Raw genomic sequence first — 24411 nt, forward strand, 5'->3', positions numbered from 1 at the left:
GAAAAAGCCATGCAATTTTGAAATGGGCCATGCTTCCAGTGTGAACTCTGGCTCTCTCAGGAGGCTGAGCACTTAAATGGGGACTGTGGGCAGTGTGCTGCAAGTTACTTGCTAGCAGCGTGGGCCAACTAGTTACCAGAGTTGAGATGGTGAGCATGGCTTCCACCTGGCAGTCTCAGAGGCAGTGAATGTACTTCCACTATGATGGACTGGGCAGAACAAGCAGGCAGGGCCGTATTTGCCATAACAATGCTGCAGCTTAGGTTTTTAAGAAGTGCTTAGCATTTTAAGAAGCAGTTTTTTTAACCCACAAACCTATGGACACCTGATTTTCGATAAAGGAGCTAAAAGTATATGTAGGGTTAAGCCCAGCCTTAGGGGGCATGTCCACCTCAGGTGAATGTTTACCTATAAATCTGCTGGGCGTGCAAGCAGCCTCCCCTTCTGCTTCCTGTTCTCTGGGGGAACCGTGGTACTGTAAGTCTAATTTCCCCATTAAAGCTGTGTATATATTTTACAATCTGTTTTCATTCATTTACACGGTTACATTTTGGCGTCCAATGTCGGGCAATCTTGCCCCCGCCCTGGAACAGGGGCGCAAGCTCACCCTTGAGAGCAAGATTAGCTACTGGAGCTCAGGAAGCACCTTCCAAGTGCTTAGCCTGCTAGCTAACACAGCACGCTCCCGGGTGCCGCTTTTTAGTTCGTGACTCATGACTCGGGCCCCAGTGCCGAGTCTGAGATACACTCGCCCACACACACCCATTCCACCCCGCCTGCTTGCTGGAGCAATTAACCCCTCCCTGCCTGCCTTGGCGTTTGGAGCGGAACCCCTATAGCTCAAGTACCTGGGGTTTTGCAACAAAAACCTCCACAGCGGCAGATTTGGTCTGATTCAAAGTGACCCCTTCCGCGACCACTCTAACTCCTCAGGCAGAACAATAAATTTCGGTTTTGAGTTGCTTCAGACTGGCTCTCCACGTGGACTCAAGTGGACTCTTTCGCCACCACTGGCAGGAACCGGTCATTGCAGGTAAAAAAAAATTTCTTTTATAAATAAAATGTCTGAAAACATTACAATTCAGGACTTTAACAGCCTTTTTGAGTGTACCATGTGGGAGATTTTACAAGAGGTGTCTAGCACCCCACATCTATGGATCTTTCTGGGATTCGTAGTTTTCCTTGGTACTATGTGGTTTGATAATAGAAATATGATAAAGTCTTTACGAGATGAATCCAGGATTCTTAAGGCAGAGGTTGAATGTTTAAAAACTATTGAGAATGACAACAGTCTTCTCAAGAATCAGTTTGAAGTTCTCCAGGAAGAGAACAGATCTTTGTTTAACATGACTCGGTTAACTGAGCAAATTTTAGAAAAGGTACAGGCTGATGTTAAGGAGAAATTCATTACTATGGAAGAAGGAACAGCTGATTTGGATCGTAAGCTTCAGCAGTCCTTTCTGTAGGAACTGAAACATTAACTGAGAGAATCAAAACTGCTGAATGTGACAATCGAATTTTGTCTAAAGCTTATGACAGATTGGCGGAAAGATTGTCAATACAAGAAGGCACGTTTTATGCCATAAAAAATATGGTCAAAGATGAGAAGTTATCTCCAATGGACAAACTTCATACTTTAGAATCCTCAATGAAGGCTTTGGAACATAATTCTGGACAGGAGATATAGACATTGCAGAAGGCAATGGTGAATAGAATTGAAAAAGATTGAGGAATTTCTAAATTCTGATGAAGAAGAGCAAAGGGTAGAAAGGCAAATTTTAACTACATCTGTGGGTAAATCCCTCCAGAACAATTTCCACAAAGTTCTACCTACAGCTCTACCTGCCTTTCCAGTAATAACAACAGAGAAGGTGATTGGTTCCAGAAACCCTAGGGTCATCAAGGAAGATACATGGGAGCCTGTCTGTATGAATGATCTCAAAGAAATTAAACAGGCTGTCATGACTTTTGGGATGCACGCCTCTTTTGTTAAAGAGATGCTAAAATCTTGGGCCACAACAAGCAGAGCAACCCCCTTGGACTGGCTTCAGCTGAGCTCTGCGGTACTTGAGAGTGGGCCGCAATTGAAATGGAAATGCTTATTCAGGCAAGAGGCTAGACTTTTAGAACAGCAGGAAAAAGTGAAGGGAATTGACATTTCCCTAGATAAAATTCTAGGTGAAGGGCTATTTTCCGACCCTCAGGAACAAGCTAATTTGGATGAAAACACACTCTCCATGTGTACTACAGTAGCCTTAAGGGCTTGGGACAGGGTACAAGACCCAGGACAGAGAATGGAATCATTTGTCAGAGTTAAACAGGGTCAGAGAGAACCCTTTAGTGACTTTTTACAAAGACTAACTAAGGCTGTATAAATAGGGATATCTGACCCAGAAGCAAGACGTATAATGATTGAGTCTTTGGCTTATGAAAATGCAAATGTGGAAAGCAAAAAGATTTTGGGGCCTTTAAAGCTCAGATCAGCGCCCTTAGAAGAATGGGTCTTGCATACACTGAATGTTGATACATTTGATTATGGCACAGAAGCATAGGTAGAAGAAGCAATTTCCAATGGTAAAAGGAGACACCAGAATACCAAATGTTTTAATTGTGGCAAAATGGGTCATATGAAAAGGAATTGTAGACAACAGATTTTCAGAAATAATAATAATGCATCTTCTAGAAATAACAGAAATAGAAGGACTCAGCCTTCAGGTTTATGTCAAAGATGTGGAAAAGGCAGACATTGGATGAATGAATGTAGATTTACAAGAGATAGACGAGGCAACCTGATACAGATGGGAAACATGAGGGGGGCCTCACAGGCCCCCATGGCAAACATGGTTCAGTCATTTCCAGTTACTGCAGAGAACGTGCCTCGTCAGGACAATTAGGAAGCACCATGCCCACTGTTACAAGCAATAATGATCAGAAAGATGAGTTACATGTGTTTTGGCAAACTTCTATAAATGATCAAAGACCTAAGCTGAGAGTGTGTGTAAATGGCATTTTATTACTGGCCTGCTAGACACAGATGCTGATGTAAGTATCATTACCCCAGAATCTTGGCATCCGTATTGGGCTCTTCAGGATGTAAATGTTCAGCTCCTGGGAATTGGAACCCTATCTCGAGTAAGGCAGAGCATGAAATGGGTTGAATGTATAGGGCCAGAGGAACAAATAGGAAATTTAAGGCCATATGTAGCCAATATTGCAATGAATTTATGGGGTCATGACCGAGTACAACAATGGAATACCCAAATTAACATTCCTGTTACTTCTAGAGCCTATATTTCTGAGAATAATTTTAAAAGATATTACAAATGGAGAAAACCAGCCATTCGGGCTGTTCAAGAACAAGCAATTGATGTCCCTTCAGAGATACCAACAGCCTTGCCTCTAAAATGGTTGACTGAGAAACCAATACAAAGCAATGGCCTTTAGCTGAGGAAAAGTTACAGGCTTTAGAACAGCTGGTACAAGAGCAATTAGATGCTGGACATATATAAGAATCTACCAGCCCTTGGAATTCTCCTGTATTTGTGGTTAAGAAAAAATCAGGAAAATGGAGAATGGTGACAGACTCAGAGCTATCAACAAGGTTATTCAACCTATGGGCTTTCTGCAATCTGGAATCCCTTTGCCCTCTTTATTACCAAAAGGATGGCCTCTCATAGTTATTGATTTAAAGGATTGTTTTTTCACTATACCTTTACAAAAAGAAGATAGAGAAAAATTTGCCTTCACAGTGCCTACTAATAGTAATTCTCAACCTTCAAGGAGGTACCACTGGGCCGTCCTCCCCAGTCCCACACCTTAGGGGGCGTGTTTGCCTCGGGCTAATGTTTGCCTATAAATCTGGCCAGCGTGCTCCCAGCCTTCGCTTCTGCTTTCCTGGTCTCCATGAGAACAGTGGTTCTGTAAGTCTATTTCCCCATTAAAGCTGTATATATTTTTACAATCTATCTGCATTCGTTTACGCCGTTACATCCCACAGTATGTACCATGAGAGCTGGGTTACAGCCATGTGCCCACAACAGTACCTATACCATGAATGCTGGGTAATAGAAAATCCGTTCCAAAAGTACATACAGTATCAGTTCTGGGTTATAGCTATAAGCATACCATTCTATATGAACAATGGATACCAGCTTATTGGCATGATCCACCCACAGTGCATGCAGCTTGAGTTTGGAGTTCATTATGGCACAGTACATTTCCAATGAGAACATGGTTGAGGACACAAGTCCACTACACTATTTTCAATAAGAATGATGGATTGATGGTTTGAGTCACCATAAGTGCTGCAATACAGCTGTCCAGTTCCCATTGTAAATGCACGATTAATGCTGAGAGCTAGACCTAACAGCACCACAGTACATGCTGGGATGTATTATGACCCTGTCATAGTACACCACCATGTGTGGTTGGAAACATGTAAGCCCTCCACAGTACATGCACATTGAGTGTTGGGATACAACCACGAGCCCACGATAGTGCTTGTACCATGAAGGCTTGGATATAGGCATGAGACCCTTGCTGTACACACACAACTTGTGCTCAGTTACTGGTTTGAGTCTCACACATAATATTCACAATGAGTGCTGGATTTTAAGCATGAGCTTCCCTCTAATGTGCTGGGATCATGGTTGTATCTAGCACTCATGGTTCATGTCCTGCTGGATGCTCTTACTTAAAACCAAGAATTCATTGTTCATGAATTATTGTGGGCTTATGGGTGGAAACCAGCACTGAATGTGAATGTACTGTGGGAGACTAAGATGAGTCTCACAGAACTCATGGTGCATGTGCTGGGGGAGGATCATGCCTAAACTCCAGCAATAATGTGAATGTACTGAGCGAGACTGAAGAACTAATGGTTTATGTATGATGGAGACTCACATAGCTAACCTATCACTCATGGGGCAGGTACGTCAGAAGTTCATGTCTATATCCCACCACTCACTGTGAATGCACTGCCCCAAATGCAAACCAGTAGCCCAGCACTTCCACTGCATGCACTGCAGGAGGCCGACACAACCTCAGCAGCACTCATGGTGCATATCCTGTGTGACTGACACTTGTACCAGCAAGCATGGCGCGTGCACTGCAAGGTGCGTGCAACAGTCTTATGAACCAGCTTCCAGGCTGCTGACAGCACTGAAGGGAAGTCCACAGTGTAGCACAAACTGAAACTTCTTTATCTGAGGGCTTAGGAAATGTACACTCAGACCTATTCTGAGGGATTCCTTCTTTATTCTCTCATGGTGCTTTCATGATGCCCCTTTGTTACCCTCCCTGCTTTCTCCAGCTCTCATTCTAACTCTATCTTTACTCTTGATGTTTTGCTCCTGATTCGCTCATGCAAGATTTATTCTTCTAGTCCATTTTAACACCTTCTCTCATGTTGTTTTCCTCTGATGCTCCAAAGTTTCTTTGTTCTTCACAGCTTAGATATCCAAAAAAAATTTCAAGCAATATAGCATCTTATTTGGCAAAAAAATATCTGATGTCACGATAAGATCTGGAGCACCCTATACATTCTTTGTATTAAGGCATGGCCATGTTGCTTGGTCATTAAAATGGGTCCTTGTCTTGCTTCATGCCATGCTGTGGTCCTGGATTGTTTGTGGTAAGGATTGTCCTAGGTCAAATGAGATGAGGGTGTGGCTCAAATGCCCTTGAATTTAAGCTTGCCCCACATGCCTTGGTAATTAGGGATCTGTCACACTGCCAATGATGTCCCTGGTTCTTTGTATGGACTGAATGTTTCTGTGTCCCTTCTGTTTTACATGTGGTTCCAAGCTTTGAATTCTCAGATTAATGTTTTTAATTTAGAAAACCTGTTAAAGCCAGAAAGCATGAAATGGATCCTTAGAGGAGAACAGGCCTTGAGGGGAGTGGGATGGCAGAAGAAATGCACTGTGGACGGGGTGAGAGAATGTTGCAAGTGGAAAGGTTTAACCAGGGATGGAAGAAGTGTGGTGTTGGGGAAAGGGGTAACCAAAAGTATGCATGGAGGAAAAAATTCTTTTGGACAAATATTACATTTTAAGTTGTTTAAGTTTAGCATGTTAAGGTTCTTGATGCCAACCATATAATGTTAAGTTTGATGTTGGGAAGTCACATAGTAAAAGGTAAGAAAATGACCCAGAAAATGATCCTCTGACCTCCATACATGGACCGTAGTTTGCCACCAAGCCTAATGAATGAAGCTGCATCCTTGGAAGCCTAAGTAAAACAACTGAATGAAGGAGCCCTGCATGCATGGATAATGTTCCTCCCAGAAGATTAAGTTTACTAAACAAAGACCCCAATACTATAGGATAGTTCCCTCTGAGCTGTGAAGCAAGGGGGGGCTCCTGTCAAACATTACAAGCTCTTGCCAATGTCCTCATTTACACATGAGAATTAGATTGTAGGACTCTTCTGAACACACTACACACTTGGGATAGAGGACATTTAGAGGTCATGTTGTGTCCATGCTGGCTAGCTTTCACAGTACTAGAACTTCTGTGCAAGCTACTGGATGAGGGAAGTTGGCAATGATTCTACCCATCTGCGTGTGACCCTGCGTGTGACAACTTGCCTGGCAAGATATTCTCTGTGTGTTGACTCTTATAGGAACAATGAAATTTGTGATTTGATTTTAGGTCTACCACACAGTAGGGAACTCTTGGCTGGTTTTATAAACTTAGTTAAGAGCCCAATGACTGAGGCCATGGTGATGTAATATGAAAATATGTCTTATTCTAGAGACTGGAACATTTGCTTGACATCACAGCCAGAGTTCATAACATATCTTGAGGTCACTTAAAACATAAGGCTGCTATCCTACTGTGTACTCAAATTGATTGTTTATCCAACTTTTAAGAGAAAAATGTAACAATTACCACCACTTTCCTTGGTCTTCATAATAGCCGCCTTTTACAAACTAAACTAATACTTAATTGTAATGTTAAATTATGTCTTCTTCTGTGCCCCTGATCCAGAACAATTCATGTATATCATTTGTATAAAAGAGCAAACATAGAGGTTAAAAACACTTCTAAATGAGTATCCACCAAAACAGTTGGGCACAGCAGCATTACTGGGCAATCATGGTATTTGTAATTTTTTTTTTATGTCTGGGTGAATTGGGTTTAGTTGTGCTCACTACCTTAATCCCTTGTAAGACTCCGTGAATGATTTCTGTAAAGTACCCCACTCCTTCCCCATGTGATTCTTACGGGGAAATTCAATAAAAGAGAGAGCAAGAAAAGGGGCAGACACACAAATTCACACATAGGGACACATGTAGGAACAGACAGACATAGGGACAGACAAAGACTCAGACACACACACATACACACACACATACACACACACACACACACACAAAATCAGACAAAGGGACAGACACACTTCTTCAGAAAGGCACAGATTTGGAGGGAAGACGGGGAACATGGAGAAAATTCAAACCTGGAAATGACTCCCAGTGGAAGTGCTTTTATTTCCTTACTGCCATGCTGATGCAGTATTGGTGACTCTGAGTTAATCACTGATGTGGTGAATCCACACAATAGGCCCTCTGTTGTTGTTTTGTTAAAAGTACATGGCATCAAGCTGCCTTCTACGTACTCTCTCTGACACCTATACATTTGAGCAACTGTGATCCCTAATGAGAGAGGCTTCTTTAGGAAGTGGACTCTGCTGACTGCACAGACTCACACCTGGCCAAAGTTTAGAAAATACATAACTGTGCAGTTCTCAGACCTCAGCAGGACATCTGAATTACAACACACTGCAAGGCTCAGGGACCACTTTGGAAGAGAGAGGCAGAGGTTGTAGATTGTTTCTGTGAAATGATGTCCAGGACACAATGATAATCATACACAGGAAGGGGCTCATAAGGCTCCACTCTCAGTGAGGGACTTTGCTCACTTAATATGTGCTGGTGATGAAATGTCATAAAAAGTAAAGAGGGAATGCAGGTAAACAACCACAGTTTAACTCTATGGATGTTAAGGCCAATAGAGTAGTTCAGGTGGTGTTTTTACTCATGTGAGAGCAGTGTGAGTATGGAAACCTCAACATGACTGGTTTGTGCCTTGGAAAATCCACTAAAATTCATTGAACTCCAGTTTCCAAAACTGGAATTGCAGGCCCAGATACTCAGAAATGGGCTCAACCTGGACTTTTGGAAGATTTCTGGAGCGTAGATAAATCCAACATTCTTGTGAAGCTACTTCCTCTTCTCAAAGGGGTCATTTCTCTTATCACTGGCAGTAGGAAAAGTTGACTATCTGTGGTCACTATCTATTACTATAACAAGGTACAGACTAGCCTCCAGGTCCTTCAGTAGCACCAGTACCCACTGGACATGTCAGAGTCCATGCTCGTGTTCTAGGTCTTCTACCCTGCTCCCTACCCTAAACTCCCTCTAGTTCAGAAGCATCCCTCTCCCAGCTTCTCATTCTCTTTCTAAACCTATCTCTCTGTCTCCTCCTGTCTCTATGTTCCTCTCCCTCTCTCTGTGTCTCCTCTTCTGTCTCTCTCCATCTGCCTCTCTGCTCTGCTTCTGCTTCTATCACAGGCAGGTGCAGTTGACTATGTTCAGCCAACATCTATTTCTGCTCTGTGTGATTTGATATGCTGCTGTCTGTTCTATCTCTGATAGCTATAATAGAAGCTTTCTCCTTAAACATGTCACCAAGAGGTCATGCCATCAGCTTGTACAATACAAAGAAGCAGTTTAAAATATTTTCATAGCACATTTTAATGAAAAGCTACTAAAAACTTATATACAAAATTCAATATATACTGTATCAATTTTCAGAGAAATATTTAACATTAAAATTTCTATTTTTTCTGAGAGTAAGTATGGATTTTATTTATTTATTATTATTTTTATTATTATTATTAAAAATTTTCACCTTCTACCCTCCTCCCATTCCCCTCATCCTCCCTCCTCCTGCCTCTCCAGTCCAAAGAGCAGTCAGGGTTCCCTGCCCTGTGGGAAGTCCAAGGTCCTCCCCACTCCATCCAAGTCTAGGAAGGTGTGCATCCAAACAGCCTAGGTTCCCACAAAGCCAGTACATGCAATAGGATCAAAACCCAGTACCATTATCCTTGGCTTCTCAGTCAGCCCTCCTTGTCAGCCATGTTCAGAGAGTCTGGTTTGATCACATGCTCCATCAGTCCCAGTCCAGCTGGCCTTGGTGAGTTCCCATTAGATCAGTCTCACCATCACAGGGGGTGCACCCCTCACGGTCCTGACTTCCTTGCTCATGTTCTCTCTCCTCAGCGGTAAAAAACAATGGCATCTTGAATTTTGCATGCAAATGGATGGAAATAGAGCACACTATTCTGAGTGAGGCAACCCAGACCCAAAAAGATGAATATGGTATGGACTCACTCATTAGTGGATTCTAGCCATAAATAAAGGACATTGAGCCTATACTTCGTGATCCTAGAGAAGCTAAATAGGAAGGTGAACCCAAAGAAAAACATGTAGTTATCCTCCTGGATATTGGAAGTAGACAGATAGCCAGGCAAAAATTGAGAGCTTGGGGGTGGGGGGTAGGTGGGGGTAAGGGGAGAAGGGGAGAGAGAAGTGAGAAGGGAAGGGTGGGGAAAGCTTGGGGGAATAAAATGGTTGGGATTGAGGAAGAGTGGATATGGGAGCAGGGAATTATATATCTTAATTAAGGGAGCCATTTTAGGGTTGGCAAGAGACTGGAATCTAGAGAGGTTCCCAGGTGTCCAAGGAGATGTCCCCAGCTTGTTCCTTGATCAGCTGAGGAGTGGGTGCCTGAACTGGTCCTATCTTATAGCCACACTGATGAATATCTTGCATATCACCATAGAACCTTCATCTGGCGATGGATGGAGATAGAGACAGAGACCCACACTGGAGCACTGGACTGAGCTCCCAAGGTCCAAATGAGGAAATTTTCTAAATTTTATAAAATATTTCTGACAGATTGTCACTTGAGAGCCAATGTAATAACATCATAATAACATCATTTTTATAGGTGTCTTATATCTTTAATCTTTCAAAATAATGTACAACAGGTTAATAGTTTTTTTTAGAATAGTACAAAAGGAGGTGGACTAAGAGGAACTAAATTATTATATGCTACCAGAAATACATTATAATTTATTTTTATGACATATTTTGATAGTATTCTTTCCTCCCCTGCAATATATTCCACATGCTTCCTCAAAAACACAGTTTTAAAATCATGCATTCTGAATAAATTTGAGCTCATTTAAAAGATTAGGTATTTTAATTGTACATATATAAACCCCCACAGACATATGCCATGTTGATTTTTATATTCTAGCCCTAGCTGGGCCTCTTAGCCTCAACAATTCTCAGTGGAATTTTTAATTCCAGAATGTTGAACAATAGGGTGCCAAGGAATCCATACATATCTGTATTTGTATTCATAAAGATGTGGCAAACTCGGCATCTAATATTTGTCATCTTTTGTTACAAATGAACAACTCTACTCATTTTCTGGAAATCTCATAAAATTCATTCTAGGAAGAAATTGATTTCAATATTTTATCGGATGGCAGAATAATGAATTTATTGACCTCTTGGAAATATTTTTGACCCTTTGCTCCTTTCAACTCTCCATTACAGCTCTTTAATCTCCTTAGAATTCTGCACAACTAGGAGACCTCTGATCAAGGACTAAGGGAGAAAGTCCAAGTAGCAAAGTGTTTTTGTTTATCTTTCAGAATTTATCAGTATGTTCCACTAGATAAAGTCAAATTCCTATTGAATTGTGTATCCCCTTGAGTTGTGTCATCTCTCTGGGGATGCAGGTATAGTACATGTTTAAATAGGTGAATGAAAGTTTAGCAAGCTTTACATGTTCTGAAAGCATAATAAGGTCTGTAGAATCAGATAAGATTTAATATTTTAATGCCTGGCCAGTAATTCAAGGAACAAAACACTACATGTAATTTATCTGCAAAAGTGGTGAAAGATGGATGTTATGTCTCCCTCCCTTTTTTAATAACTCAATTAGTCCAACTGATAATGTCCACATGCACTTGGCTGTGGGGGATCCTACTGGAAGTCTTACTCCTTAAGATAAATGATACAAAAATGGGTTGAGGACAAGTTAGGGGATGGGATGGAGGCTGAGGACAGAGATGGGGAAGATATGAGCAACATGGATGATCTGAATTACATACATTAAAATGTCAAAGAGTAAACTGAAAATATTCTTCAAACAATAAAGTGAAAGAAAACTTCAAAAAATATTTCTGACAAATTGTCACTTGATGACAGGAGCTCCTCATAGGTTGTTCAGCAGAAACTAAAAAGAAAAGCAAGAATTATCAGTAGTATCAAGAACATCATTGGTGGCATCGTCAAGATAAGCAGTAACAGAGGCATCACCAGTAGAATCCTATGTAGTGTCATGTCACGATGAATATCATTGTATTTGTGAATGGTGAGAGTGTGGAGTCTTGTTTCATTGGTTTTAGTCTCAGGGGTTGTTTCTTTTGGGGTGTTTGTTTCCAAAACGATGCTGTCCACATAAGTCACAGTGTATGGACACAGAAAAATAAAAACTAATATCTAACAGTTACATTTCCCTGCTTAGCCATTCAGAAAATACAAGTTTCACATTAAGAGTGAAAATCATTTCCTCATTTCAGCATGGGAGACAACTGTGTGCTTACCAACTTTACTTGATCAGTTTGGTTGGACTAAACTGATTTTGTTAATTTTATGTGATGCATTGTCAATATGACTAGAAAAGATAATCATTTTTTCTAGTTATAGATAATATCTAAAGAGTCCTATACAAAGTATGAAATTTATTTATCATCATGCATATTAGAGCCAAAGAGAATTGGATTTCCCGCACAGAAATATTTATCTATTTTAAGCCATTGGTGTGGTCTAACTTACCTTGTTAAGCTCCTTGTAACTTTAACTGTGCAGGATTTCTAAATTAGGTTCCATACCCATGGCATCGTCAAAGCCACCAACTGCAGCAACCACATTGACAATGTTAGGAGGAGCAAGGATGTGGTTGCTGCCCAAATTGAAAACACCTTGGAGTGAGTATTTCCTGCATAGCTGGTGCAGTCAGCAGTACTTGAAGCAAGAACCCGCATACAAGCATTCTGAGGGTCCAACGCGTCACCTGGGATACAAACAAGAGCAGATTCCTGGTCAGTAGTGAAGCTAAGACACTGTGTTCTCTTCTAAGCAGGTATCAAGAACAGGGTCAGAATGTTGCACAGGGTCCATGGTGTCACCAGCGTGGCTACCAGGAGCAAGCTCAGGGATAGCATGTGTTCTCCCCCTTGCATGCCCAGTATAAGTACCTAGAGAAGGTGTGTGATCCATGCTGGTGTTGTTAACAGTAGTTTCCTCAGATGACTGAAGATTGTCACATCTTTTACTAATGCTGGTGGTGTTAATAGTACTTTCCTCAGATGACTGAAGATTGTTACCTCTTTCACTAACGCTGGTGGTGTTAACAGTAGTATCCTCACATGACTGACGATTGTCACCTCTTTCACTAACTTGAGAAGTTGATGTCACATTGGCATGGGCAGGAGGCTGGGGCACGATGTCATGCATATTGGATAGAGGAAGGAAACCTTCCTTCTTTGTTTCAACCTTTAGGGAAATTTTGAGATGTTAGATTTCATTGAAAACTTCACTTATTTTTGTTCATTTTAGAGCTTATCTGTTAATGTCAGGGTCTTGATTTAAAGTTCCCAAATGTTTGTTTTCTCAGGCTAATTTTATCATTATAATCACTGATATCCTGAAACTTTTGCTTCCATTCTGGTTTAGTCAAAGGCCCAGAGTTTGAGAATCTTAAAAGAGGACCTGCTCAGCTTTATGCCTTCTTTTCTTCTGTTCTTTGCTACCTCTCTATAATAGGAAGACAGAAAAAAAAGACACAATGTGTCCTCTCCTGTCTTTATGACAATGATTTTACATTCCATCCAGATTAAGAGAATGTGACAATCGGGGGTTTTGGAAACAAAAAGAACCTCTCTCTTCTGCACCACACTACTGCTTTCCCCATGGCTTTCACAATTGCCCATTAGGTTCCCGGGATAACAGAATAGTGAGGGTGACTTTTGAAATGAATGAATAAAGTGTGCTACTACCCACAGCAGATGGAAACTATGGGGCTGAAGGAAGGGTTCTGGGAGATGCCATCCAAACTCTTACTCCTTAGCTATGACTGTTTTTATATACGGCTGATGAATGCGATGGCCTGTTCCAGCATCTCTGTGCTGGCTTGAATGAGAACAGACTCATGGGCTCATATATTTGAATGTTGGTTTCCAGGTAGTGGAACTATTTGGGGGGAAAGTTAGGAGGTGTGGCCTTGGTGGAGGAGTTGTGTGGTCTTGGGTTTCAGAAGACTGGTGCCATTTCTAGCGAGCTCTTGGTTTCTTGTATAGAGTTAAATGTAACTCTCAGCTGCTGCTACAGCACCATGCCTGCCAGCCTGAATCATGGTGGTGATAAAATTGTATGTATCCCATTGGAACCATGTGCCACACTCTGAATAAACCATTCCTTCTAGATGTTGCTTGGGGCATGGTGTTTTATTATAGCAATAGAAAATAATCTAACCATCATCCAATGACATGGACAGAGCCTGAAGGATGCATTTGAAGGGATGAAGGGGTATTTCGCAGTGGATTATGCCAAAAGAGTTGAGACAATTCCATAATGTTTGCTTAGATAGGATACAAAGAACACCACCTGATTTAGTCAGATACATTTAGGAAGTGGCAGTTTTGAAAATGTATTTGATGCTGTTTGTCAGAAGGGGAGCCTCCCCAACTTTTATTCTAATTACAAATAATGATGCTAGGCCTTAATCATTCATGACATCTCAGGGAGCCTCCTGACTTAGCAGTCTATGTTTACCTTTCTGTACCAGGCTTGAGGAGGATTTGTGCTACTTATGTGTAAAACTCAAACATTCCAAAGCTTACCCAACATGTTCAAACAATGTAGCGTGGAGATGGTAAACAAAATAGCTTGAAAAGCATTGTTTGTAAAGGAAAACAGATGAGAAAGTACACATGCTACATGTGTGTCCAAACTGCTCAAGGGCATCATGTGAAAATGTTCAGTTCATTGGTTTCCTTGAGAATGATGAGTGTGAACACATCAAAGCTCGAGATTTGTGAGCTTTAGACACATTTTCACACGCCATATGTTTCACTCATTGCTTCATCATTAACTAAATATGCTTAAGCCAGTTATAAAAAGGGAATGAAAGGGCCACATGGTACAAGTATAGTTTTCCAGGACACATGTCACATGGAAAATAGAAACACTGAAGATGACTGAGAAGACCCTGAAAATATTTTCCTTATATGTTAGTTACACAACAGAGTACACATGAATATATAGACACCATTTATTATCTGACTAATCAATTTTGTATCATCCTAAAAATTACTATTGGAGTGTGTGTTTGCTTGTGTGCTTGAATTAACATGCCAGTTTGTGCTATGCTAGTGCGTGTGTGTATACGTGCATGCATGTGTGTGTGTGTGTGTGTGTGTGTGTGTGTGTGTGAAGGGCAGAGGATAACACTGGGTGAGACAGGGTCTCTCAATGTTTCTGTGCCTCTGTGTGTTCCAGTCTGGCTGGTTTGTAGGTTTCAGAGCTGTTCTACTCTCTCAGCCTCCAATCAGGATTTAGGGGTGTTGAGATTACATATGTGAGACACTTGTTGTTTGTTGTGTTCTCTGGGATGGAACTCAGATCAATAGGATTGCAATGTAAGGGCTCTGAACTGCTGGCATATGTGTGTGTGCGTGTCTGTGTCTGTGTTTGTGTCTCTGTGTGTGTTCTAGCTTTTGAATGAAAAGAAGTGTGTGTGTGTGTGTGTGAGAGAGAGAGAGAGAGAGAGAGACAGAGAGAGAGAGAGAGAGAGAGAGGAGAAAAAAACAGAGATAGAGGTAGAGATTGGTTTTTATCAGTTCAGAATGCAGATGGAGAAAAACTCATTGTGATGTGAGCTTTTTCTTTCTCCTAAGCTAAGCATCATCTTTGTGCCTTTGAAGCCTGTGTCATTTATCAGCGTGTCTGACTGTAGCTCTTCATGAAGACTTCTGCCTAGTATTCTGTTAGCCTGGGGAACTGACATTATCTAGATCAGGTGGTGATTTTATACTCATTACACTGCAATCACCAGGTAATGGGTTCTGGAAAATTCGTGTATTAATATGGTTTTATGCAAATCTAACGTCGTAAAAGTGATGTCTGTTTTTATTTCAGTCACATCTTTGAAGCATAGAAACAACTGCCCTTTCACTTTATTTGACTCAAGAATATGCTAAGCTCTCATTTCTGTTAGTGATATTGTGGTTTGTATATTGTGGTTTGTATTCTAATCCTTTGCATATCCAAGATGTTGGTCCCTTCACGCCAAGGGGAACACTCCATGGTCGCCACACTCATCACATTGCCATTTACTTTCTGTATCAGCCTAAAATTTCGACATTAGTCTAAAATTTACATTTGTATTAATCATGTCAATTTATATGCTAATGATTTTTCACTGAAATCTTGGAAGATGTCTGGCAACTGAATGTCTGTTTATTAAAATCACTTGAGATCTGTCTCCCTGCTAAGACCACCCTTGACCAATGACTCACTTTGATCATACATAATAGCTAATATTAATTTAGAAACCAAGTTGGATTAGGCTTAAAAGAAAGAGCATTTGAGTTTGGTTCTGACAATATTAAAATTACAGTTACTAATGGTTTTATTATGTGTAATAATTATGTCAAGTCTGCCCCTGTCTCTCCTAAGGTTGAATTTAGATGGTTCAAGGTAACTAGCTAATTGTTAGCCATTTGTAATGGAAACTGGCAATTGGTTAAGTAGGGGATACAAACAGAGCGAGTTCTTCTGCTTGCTTTATACCTTCTGAAGGGTTAAAACACAAACGAAAATTGTCCATTTCCTTTACATTTTCCACTTTTCTCGAATACAGATTTTTGAAATATGACCTGATAATTTTCTGGATTTCCTCAGTGTCTGATGTTATGTCCCCCTTTTCATTTCTGATTATGTTAATTTGGATTTTGTCTCTCCTTCTTTCGATTAGTTTGAATAAGGGTTTGTCTATCTTGCTGATTTTCTCAAAAACCCATCTCTTTGTCCCAGTGACTCTTTGTTTCATTTACTTTGCTTCTATTTTATTGATTTTAGTCCTCAAATTGATAATTTCCTGGTATCTACTCCTCCTGGGTGAGACTCCTTTTTTGTTCTAGAGCTTTCAGGTGTGCTGTTAAGATGCTAGTGTGAGATTTCTCCAGGTTCTTTATGTAGGCACTGAGTGCCATGAATTTTCCTGTTAGTACTGCTTTCAAAGTATCCCAAAGAATTGGGTATGTCGTGCATTCATTTTCATTAAATTCTAGGAAGGCTTCCTTTATTTTTCCTTGATCCAGGGGTAATTCTGTTGAGAACTGTTCAGTTTCCATCAGTATATGGGAGTTTTGCCATTAGTGTTGCTGAATTCTAACTTTAACCCATAGGTGATCCAATAAGACACGGGGTCATTTCCACTTTTTTTATCTGTTGAGATTTTCTTGTGATCAAATATGAGGTCGATTATAGAAAAAAAACTGCAGAAACAGCTGACCCAAGGTTGTGGGAGCTCACTGGCTCTTGACTGACAACTAGGGAACTGGCACAGGACCAAACTAGGCCCTCTGAATGTGGGTGACAGTCATATGGTTTGGTCAGTTTTTTGGGTCCACTGGCAGTGGGTCCAGGATTTATTTACCCCTAGTGTGTGAACTGGCTGTTTGGAATCCATTCCCTATGGAGGGATACTTTGCTCAGCCTAGATACAGGGAGGATGGCCTTAGTCCTGCCTCAAGGGATATGACAGACTTTGTTGACTCCCTGTGGGAGAACTCATCCTCCATGAGGAATGAATGGGGAGTGGGGGAGTGGGGAGTGGGGTGGTGGGGAGTTGGGAGAGCAGGCAGAAGGGAGGGAGAGGGAATTGGGATTGGTATGTAAAATGAAAAGAGTGTCTTAAAGAATAAAAGAAAAAGTAAAATAAATAAATAAAAAACAAAGAAGGCTATTACTTTTATAGTTGCTGTGACAAAATATCTGACAGAGATTATTTAATCAAGGGAGGAAGGCTCACGGCTACAGGGAACTACTGTTTGCCTTCCCTGCTCTAACTGACTGACTTTCCCTGCAGCAGTTGAAGTAGGGAAAGCAAACAGGGAAGCTTTGTCTGTGGCAATGGTCACAGCTTCTCACATGCTGGTAGACAGGGAAGAAGACAACTCAGAACTGATTCCAGAAGTAATGATAACCATTAAGACCCACCACAGACAACCTTCTGCTAACCAGACCATATCCCGTCCCAAAGGTTAACCAATCTCCTAAAAGGTAACAATGTATTCAAACACATGATATCCCTTCTCTCTCTGTCACTCTTTTTCTCTTGTTTGGTGGTGGTGGTGGTGGCGCTGGTGGTGTGTGTGAGTGCTACAAAATTTCAGTCCAAGTGTAAATCAGAGAGCCAGTGTGATGGTTCAATGGATGAAGGCACTTGCCAGCATGACTGATAAATTGAAAATGATACCTGAGCCTAAAATGAGAAAACTTAGCCCTATATACATTATCCTTTGACTACCACACTTCTGCTTGGTGCACATGTTCCTTGCCTCCCCCCATCCTTCAAATAAATAGAGACCAGGGTGTCCTTGAACTGACAGAGAACAGCCAGACTCTGCTTCCTGAATACAGGGATTAAAGGTGTGCACCAACATGCCCAGCCTCCTATTGCTCTTTGTGCTGCCTCTGTGTTCTCTGGATTTCAATGTGTCAAGTGGCCTAGGACTAGGAAGTTAGCAAACATCCTGAGACTGACTACTCATTTCCACTGATCATCTTCTCTATTTGTGTATCAAACATATTCATTCTGGGGACTGGAAAGATGGCTCAGTAGTTTATGACAGTTGTTCCTCTTGCAGAGACCTGAACTAGATTCCAGCACCCACACATATGCTGACAACCATCTGGAACACCAATTCCAGGAGATTGAATGCTGTCTTGGATGTTTGTGGGCAGCACACACAAGGTGAATGGAAAGAATGCATGCAAAATATTTATACACATAAAATAAATCAGTTTAAAACATTGTATGTATGTTATGTGCACTATGTTGACAGTTATGACTCCAGGAGTCTTTATTTTTTATTCTCTGTATTTCATGAGTCCGCCACAACTGTGATAAAAGTTACTCACTTTCTGATTTTTGTTTCCATAGTCTAATTTGCTATCACTTACCCTGTGAACCCATTTGGGGATCATAGGACCTTTTTACAGAGATCATCTAAGGCCTTCTGGAAACACAGATATCAACATTATGATTCATCACATTAGCAAAATTACAGTTATGAAGGAGCAGCAAAAATCATTTTACAGTTAGGATCACCACATGAGAAAATGTGTTAAATGTTCACAGTATAAGCAATATTGAGAACTACTGTCTTAGAAGGGGACAAGCTAGCATGGGTATTCATAGGAATGAGAGTATGGTGGAGGTGAAAGATATGTTCAAGGCTTTGTCTTCTCTGACATGATTTGCAACTATACAGACATAGAAACACAAAGTCAACATTCTCATAGGCAAATATGTTACTTTTTAAATTAATAGGAATTACCATCAAGCATGATTTCTTTCTAGAGAATTCAGGCAGTGTCTCTCCCAGAGTACTTAGGTCCATTACTGATTTGCTAAGACCTTCTTGGTCCTGCTTCTTCATTGCAGCGATCTTCTTGGAATACAAAATTTGTTTCTGTATGATCTGCAATGAAAAGACAGAGGGTCAATTTTCCTAGTTTGATTAGGAAATGAACTCTTGATTTGGGGTGCACAATATCAAAGCTACTTTATTCCTTACTAGCTAGATTGAGAAAATCATGAACTGAGAAATTTGGCCTTTCCCTGTGATTGAGACTAAACTGAACTCACTATATTTTAAAATTTCTGAATATTATATGAGATGATTATTAATTTTAATAGCCCCCCTATCATCAGTGTTTCTCTTCTATGTTTGGGAGGCAAAATCCATATTATTTTTCACTTATAAATAAACTCTCACTAGTGTCCTCCATATCATAGGATCTGTGAAACTGCTTTATAGTAACCCATTTTTCTGCTGAGACCCATTCAAAAGTCATTAATATTCAATGTCTGATTCACACAACCCTTACTCTAAGGCTCCAGGTTACAAACAGGATTCCTAACCTCCAGCAGCTCACAGTAATGAGGTCACTTTACTATGAACACATAAATGCTAAGTATAACCCTAAAATATGAACATGATAAAGGTGAACATGATACAAATAATCAGAGTGTATATTATTGTCAAATACAGAGCAAATATCCAGAAACCAAAGTGTTACTATATGGTAATTGAATCTTCACATCTACAACTGCTGGCTAATTGGGGAAAAATACTTACCGTGTACCTGGAGGAAGAGTTGTCAATATCCTCCTAGTGGAATCAAACAGAAAACACACTGTAATCTCTTCATAATGAAAACTCGGTTGAACAGATTACAAATAGCTAAATTTCTTTCTAATGTAAATATAGAAGAAAAGAGACAAACAGAGGAGATGCTCTTATCTGTGATCCTGAAATAGGAATATCCAAAGGAAGAGAAAACCCACCTGCCATTATGCTGAGAGAAAGGCACCTGCGTGATGCCTGGACCACTACAATGACTGGACCCTCTAAAATGTATTCAGATGTATTCCACAGTTGTTTTTAAAATCAGTCTAATGTGTATCTATTTCTGCAAACCATCCTTGATCAAGCACCAGGCATCTTCTAATATATGAGAACTGCATTCAATCTTCCCCTCCCTGTGTTTCCAGTTCATTCTCTTATTGGGCCACCGCTATCTGCAAGGACTTACTGCTCACTGGAATTTATATAAAGGATGGTTCACTGACACCAAACACTTTTCTCTGACCAAATTTCCATATAAAACTGTGATAGGTAGAGTACTGCTGCATTTTAACAAAATTCATAAGGAAACAAATTTCACAAAGGAGAATTTTACCTTAGTAGTGTTGGTGGCCTTGTCCTCTGTTGTAACATGAGGATTTTCAGAGAGCCTTTAGAATAAAAACATGCAGTGAGGGGTGAATTTGGTCCTTAGAGCATCTCTCTTGAAAGATTTGTTATCTGTGCACTAAGTGACATTTTTGCATTTGTAATTCAATGTTGACCCCCGTTTTAAAAAATTTTGCTTTGGCAGTTTCAACTTGTCTCAATCTATGAAACATTCAGTGAAGACTCACTCATAGTTCTATTTAAAATGAAAATTTAAAAAGCCAGTGGATTGGGAGATGGCTCAGTCAATAAGAATGTTTGCTGCCAACACAGATCAACCTGAGTTTGAATCCTCAGCATCCACATAAAAAACTGGGCATGGACACATGCACATGTAACCCCAGTACTGTGGGTAGAAGAGAGAGGCTACCATTTGGGCTTGTTGGCTGCCAGACCAGCTCCAGGGTCAGTCAGATATCTTATGTCAAGTGGATAAGTTAGTGAATGATACAAGACACCAATATCCTCCTCTTTCCTTCATGTCTGCACAGAGAAATATGCAAAGCATGCAACAGGCACAGGCACATGCACACATGCAACACACACACACACACACACACACACACATGCACACACATGCACACACACACACCTAAACACATAAGAGGGAGGAATGGCGAGTTTTGCACACACTTGTTATGATGGTTGCAGTAACTGATTGTTTCGTGCACTTAATGCTCCTATTTCATTTGTTCCCCCAAACCTAAAGCACCATAGCCTGTTTTTTGTAAAAAAAAAAAAAAAAAAAAAAAAAAAAATTAGGCATTTCATTTCATAGCACTCTCTCCCAAGGAGTTGCTTTGGGAAAACATGAAATGTACTCTATGCCTAAGCATTAAGTTGCCATCAGTCTCAGAAGTCACCATATTTTGGGGCCTTGAAGCTATGTTTTGATAGTGTGTCCACATGCATATGTTGAAACTCTTTATACTCAAGGGTATTTCTGAGTCATTTTATAGGACACTGAAGAGCAACATTGTCCCCTCAGCTTTGCTTCATCTGAACTACAGCTAAAAGTTCCAAATTTCAGGGTTTCTGATTGGCAAACTCTTTCTTTTTCTAACTTCCACCTACCTTGGGATTCACCACAGAGGTGGAACTCATTAAGAGGGAAATAAACCTGCTGAACAAAAGCATGTCTATAAGGCCATTCTGAGGTGATCCTCTCAGCAAAGTCTGGGAGAGTTTTGCCCACACTCTTCCCAGCAGACAACTTGCCCCAAACATACTAGTAAACAGGATTAATAGCCTGAAAACTAATATTTTTACATATATGTACATGGCATGTTATGTAAGTATGTGTGATTTCAGATACATACGTGCCAGTGTGTAGGTGTAGTGATTGGCGTACAGACTTGGGTGTTGACCCTCACCCTCAGCCTTAGTTATATGGCTGAATCTCATTCATGAATGCAAGCCCCAGGCTAGCAATCCAGGCAAGCCATCCAGAAAATGTGAGGGGATGCTCTGTCTCCACCTGCAATCTCACCAAAGCTCATCAGGATTTTAGAAGTGCACAAGACCAACAGGCCTCATGTGGACCCTGGGCATCCATCTCCCATCCTCCCATTTACACTTTATCTGCTGAATCACCGCCACAGACAGGGAGTCCTAACAGCATTGCACACTGTATCTGAGGCATAATTCAGCTTTAATTAGCAAATAATCAAGAAGCTAAAATTGTCTTACACAGAGGAAAACATGGTGCCATCTTCTAAACTTTATATTCTCTACATACTCATTATATTTAAAATCCAGACATTCTTACCCGAGTGAGATTTGGTCTTGATTTCTTCCATTATCTACAGAGTAGAAAGGAAAAATATGTTATAAGCAACTGTAGAAAAAAGAGCATTGAATGCCACGGCCAATGCTTCGTTATTACATATACTTTAAATCTGTGTAGCCTTCAAGGTAAAATACTGATTTATAGACAATAAATACAAGGATGACTCTTAATTTACACTTCTTTGTAGGTTTAAAACACAGAGACAATTTTATCAAAAGTCGATATTAATAATAAATTGGTGTACAAAAAACCTATGATCATGAGCATTATCAAACAGAGAAACTGACATCTTAACCAGAATCAATATCACAAGCTGAAGTGTTAATTGGTGGCAGTGTTACTGCTGCTGGATTTGTCTCTGGACTAGTGGTGTAAGGAGAATTGCAAGTGAGCGTACTCATCTTACATGGAAGTGAAAAGAGCCTCTCTAAAGATTAAGTTGAACTTATTTTGTTGAAGATGAAAATTCTAGATACAAGGAAGCTAAGTCTATGAGGACCACTCTTTGCAGCATAGCAAAATTTAAGAAACACTGGTAGACCAAGGGCAAAGAATTTCCAGATGTCAGGTTGGCAAAGCTACAGAGAGAGAGAGGGCATTGTGTGTACTCTCCTCAAGTGCTTCTGAGGAAGATGCAGAAGCCCCTCAGTTCTAGCTTCTGGTCCCTTGCTAATGGGCAGTGCAAAGAAGCTCAGCACTAGCTGCTATCACCTCCCATGGTAAGAGCTATGGGAAAGCCCCTTGCAGTAGCTATGCACCCTGAACTGTATTTCTAGGGTGAGAAGGATGGAAGAAATGTGGGGACCAAGCAGCAATTCCATGGGAGTAGTACCTCACAGGAAACGTTTGTGTCCAGACATACACAGCTTCAGTGAGCAGCTTTCACTGCATGCTAACAGCCTGCCCTCTACAAAGGAATAAAGCAAATATTGGCTTATTTCATTCACAGTATGGGAACTGCAGTATAACCTCCTTGGCATTCCCTATGGCTGAGGAAGAGCATTTGTCCCACAACAAATGGACTGCCAGTGAGGCTTAGCATGTGGGAGACCTCCATCAACCATCGTCACCACAAAGGAAATTTAGTGTGGAAATAATGTAAAGGACAGTCACCCACATTACAATAATGCTGACTCTTTTCAATAAAGTCTTTCAGACCCTCTACATTAGACAGCAAACATGGTTCAGATAATATAGTTTGATACTGAAATTTCTCAGAAAATCATTTCTTAAATAATTTTGAATGTGAAGAACATTAGGAGGCAAATTTTAAAAAATGAAATTACGTTTATATATTATTTACTTTGTTCCTTTTTTGAATGAATTAAGTTGCTATTGAAACTAGAGAAGTAGCAGCAAGCATTCATGATTACTCTTACCTCCACTGATCTGAAGAGACTTCTTAAGTATTGGTTTCAGCTCTCCAGGTGGTTGTACGCCGCTGTGGCATATTTTAAAAAGTAATATTTTAATATTCATAAAAGAACATTTACCGAATGCTTTATCTGTTGTTTGATTTCCTAACATACATTAGAGATTTACAGTCAAGCATTAACTTGTCCTTCAATCAGCTGATTAGGTTTGGTGACACTTTTTAAAGCTTTTCCCATGTAAAAGAAAGGAAAGAATTTAGTCCACAGAAATTAGTCCACCAAAAGCATAGAAACACACAAGGAAGAGAGAGAGACAGAGATAGATAGAGAGATAGAGAGAGAAAGAGAGACAGAGAGACACACAGAGAGAACACCAAAGACACTAGTTTTGGGGGTGGGGTGGGATGGGGGTAAGGGGAGATGGGGAGAGAAAAGTGAGAAGGGGAGGATGGGGAAAACTTGGGGAAATGGGATGATTGGGATAAAGGAAGGTTGGATAGGGGAGCAGGGAAGCACATATCTTAGTTAAGGGAGCCACCTTAGGGTGGGCAAGAGACTTGAACCTAGAGTGACTCCCAGGTGCCCAAGGCGATGTCCCCAGTTAGTTCCTTGGGCAGCTGAGGATAGAGAACCTGAAATGACCCTATCCTATAGTAATACTGACAAATATCTTGCATATCACCGTAGAACCTACATCTGGCAATGGATGGAGATAGAGACAGAGACCCACACTGGAGCACCGGACTGAGCTCCCAAGGTCCCAATGAGGAGCAGAAGGAGGAGAACATGAGCAAGGAAGTCAGGACCACGAGGGGTGCACCCACCCACTGAGACAGTGGGGCTGATCTATTAAGAGCTCACCAAGGCCAGCTGGACTGTGACTGAAAAAGCATGGGTTAAAACCGGATTCTCTGAACATGGCGAATAATCAGGGCTGATGAAAAGCCAAGGACAATGGCATGGGTTTTTGATCCTACTTCATGTTCTGGCTTTGTGGGAGCCTAGCCAGTTTGGATGTTCACCTTCCTAGACCTGAACGGAGGGGGTAGGACCCTGGACTTCCCACAGGGCAGGGAA

At 40.8% G+C, this 24411-nt stretch overlaps 1 long non-coding RNA gene across 1 annotated transcript; it reads left to right on the forward strand.

Moving 5' to 3' along the window:
- Positions 1-447: 447 nt before the first annotated feature.
- Positions 448-24036, forward strand: LOC121440698. The gene is made up of 3 exons (XR_005973380.1): positions 448-477; positions 18019-18125; positions 24022-24036. It is a non-coding gene; the product is annotated as an uncharacterized LOC121440698 (long non-coding RNA).
- The last annotated feature ends 375 nt before the right edge of the window (positions 24037-24411 follow it).

The sequence above is a fragment of the Microtus oregoni genome, unplaced genomic scaffold, assembly GCF_018167655.1.
Source record: "Microtus oregoni isolate MIOR12 unplaced genomic scaffold, Mior012 000070F_ref0000104, whole genome shotgun sequence".
NCBI lineage: Eukaryota > Metazoa > Chordata > Mammalia > Rodentia > Cricetidae > Microtus > Microtus oregoni.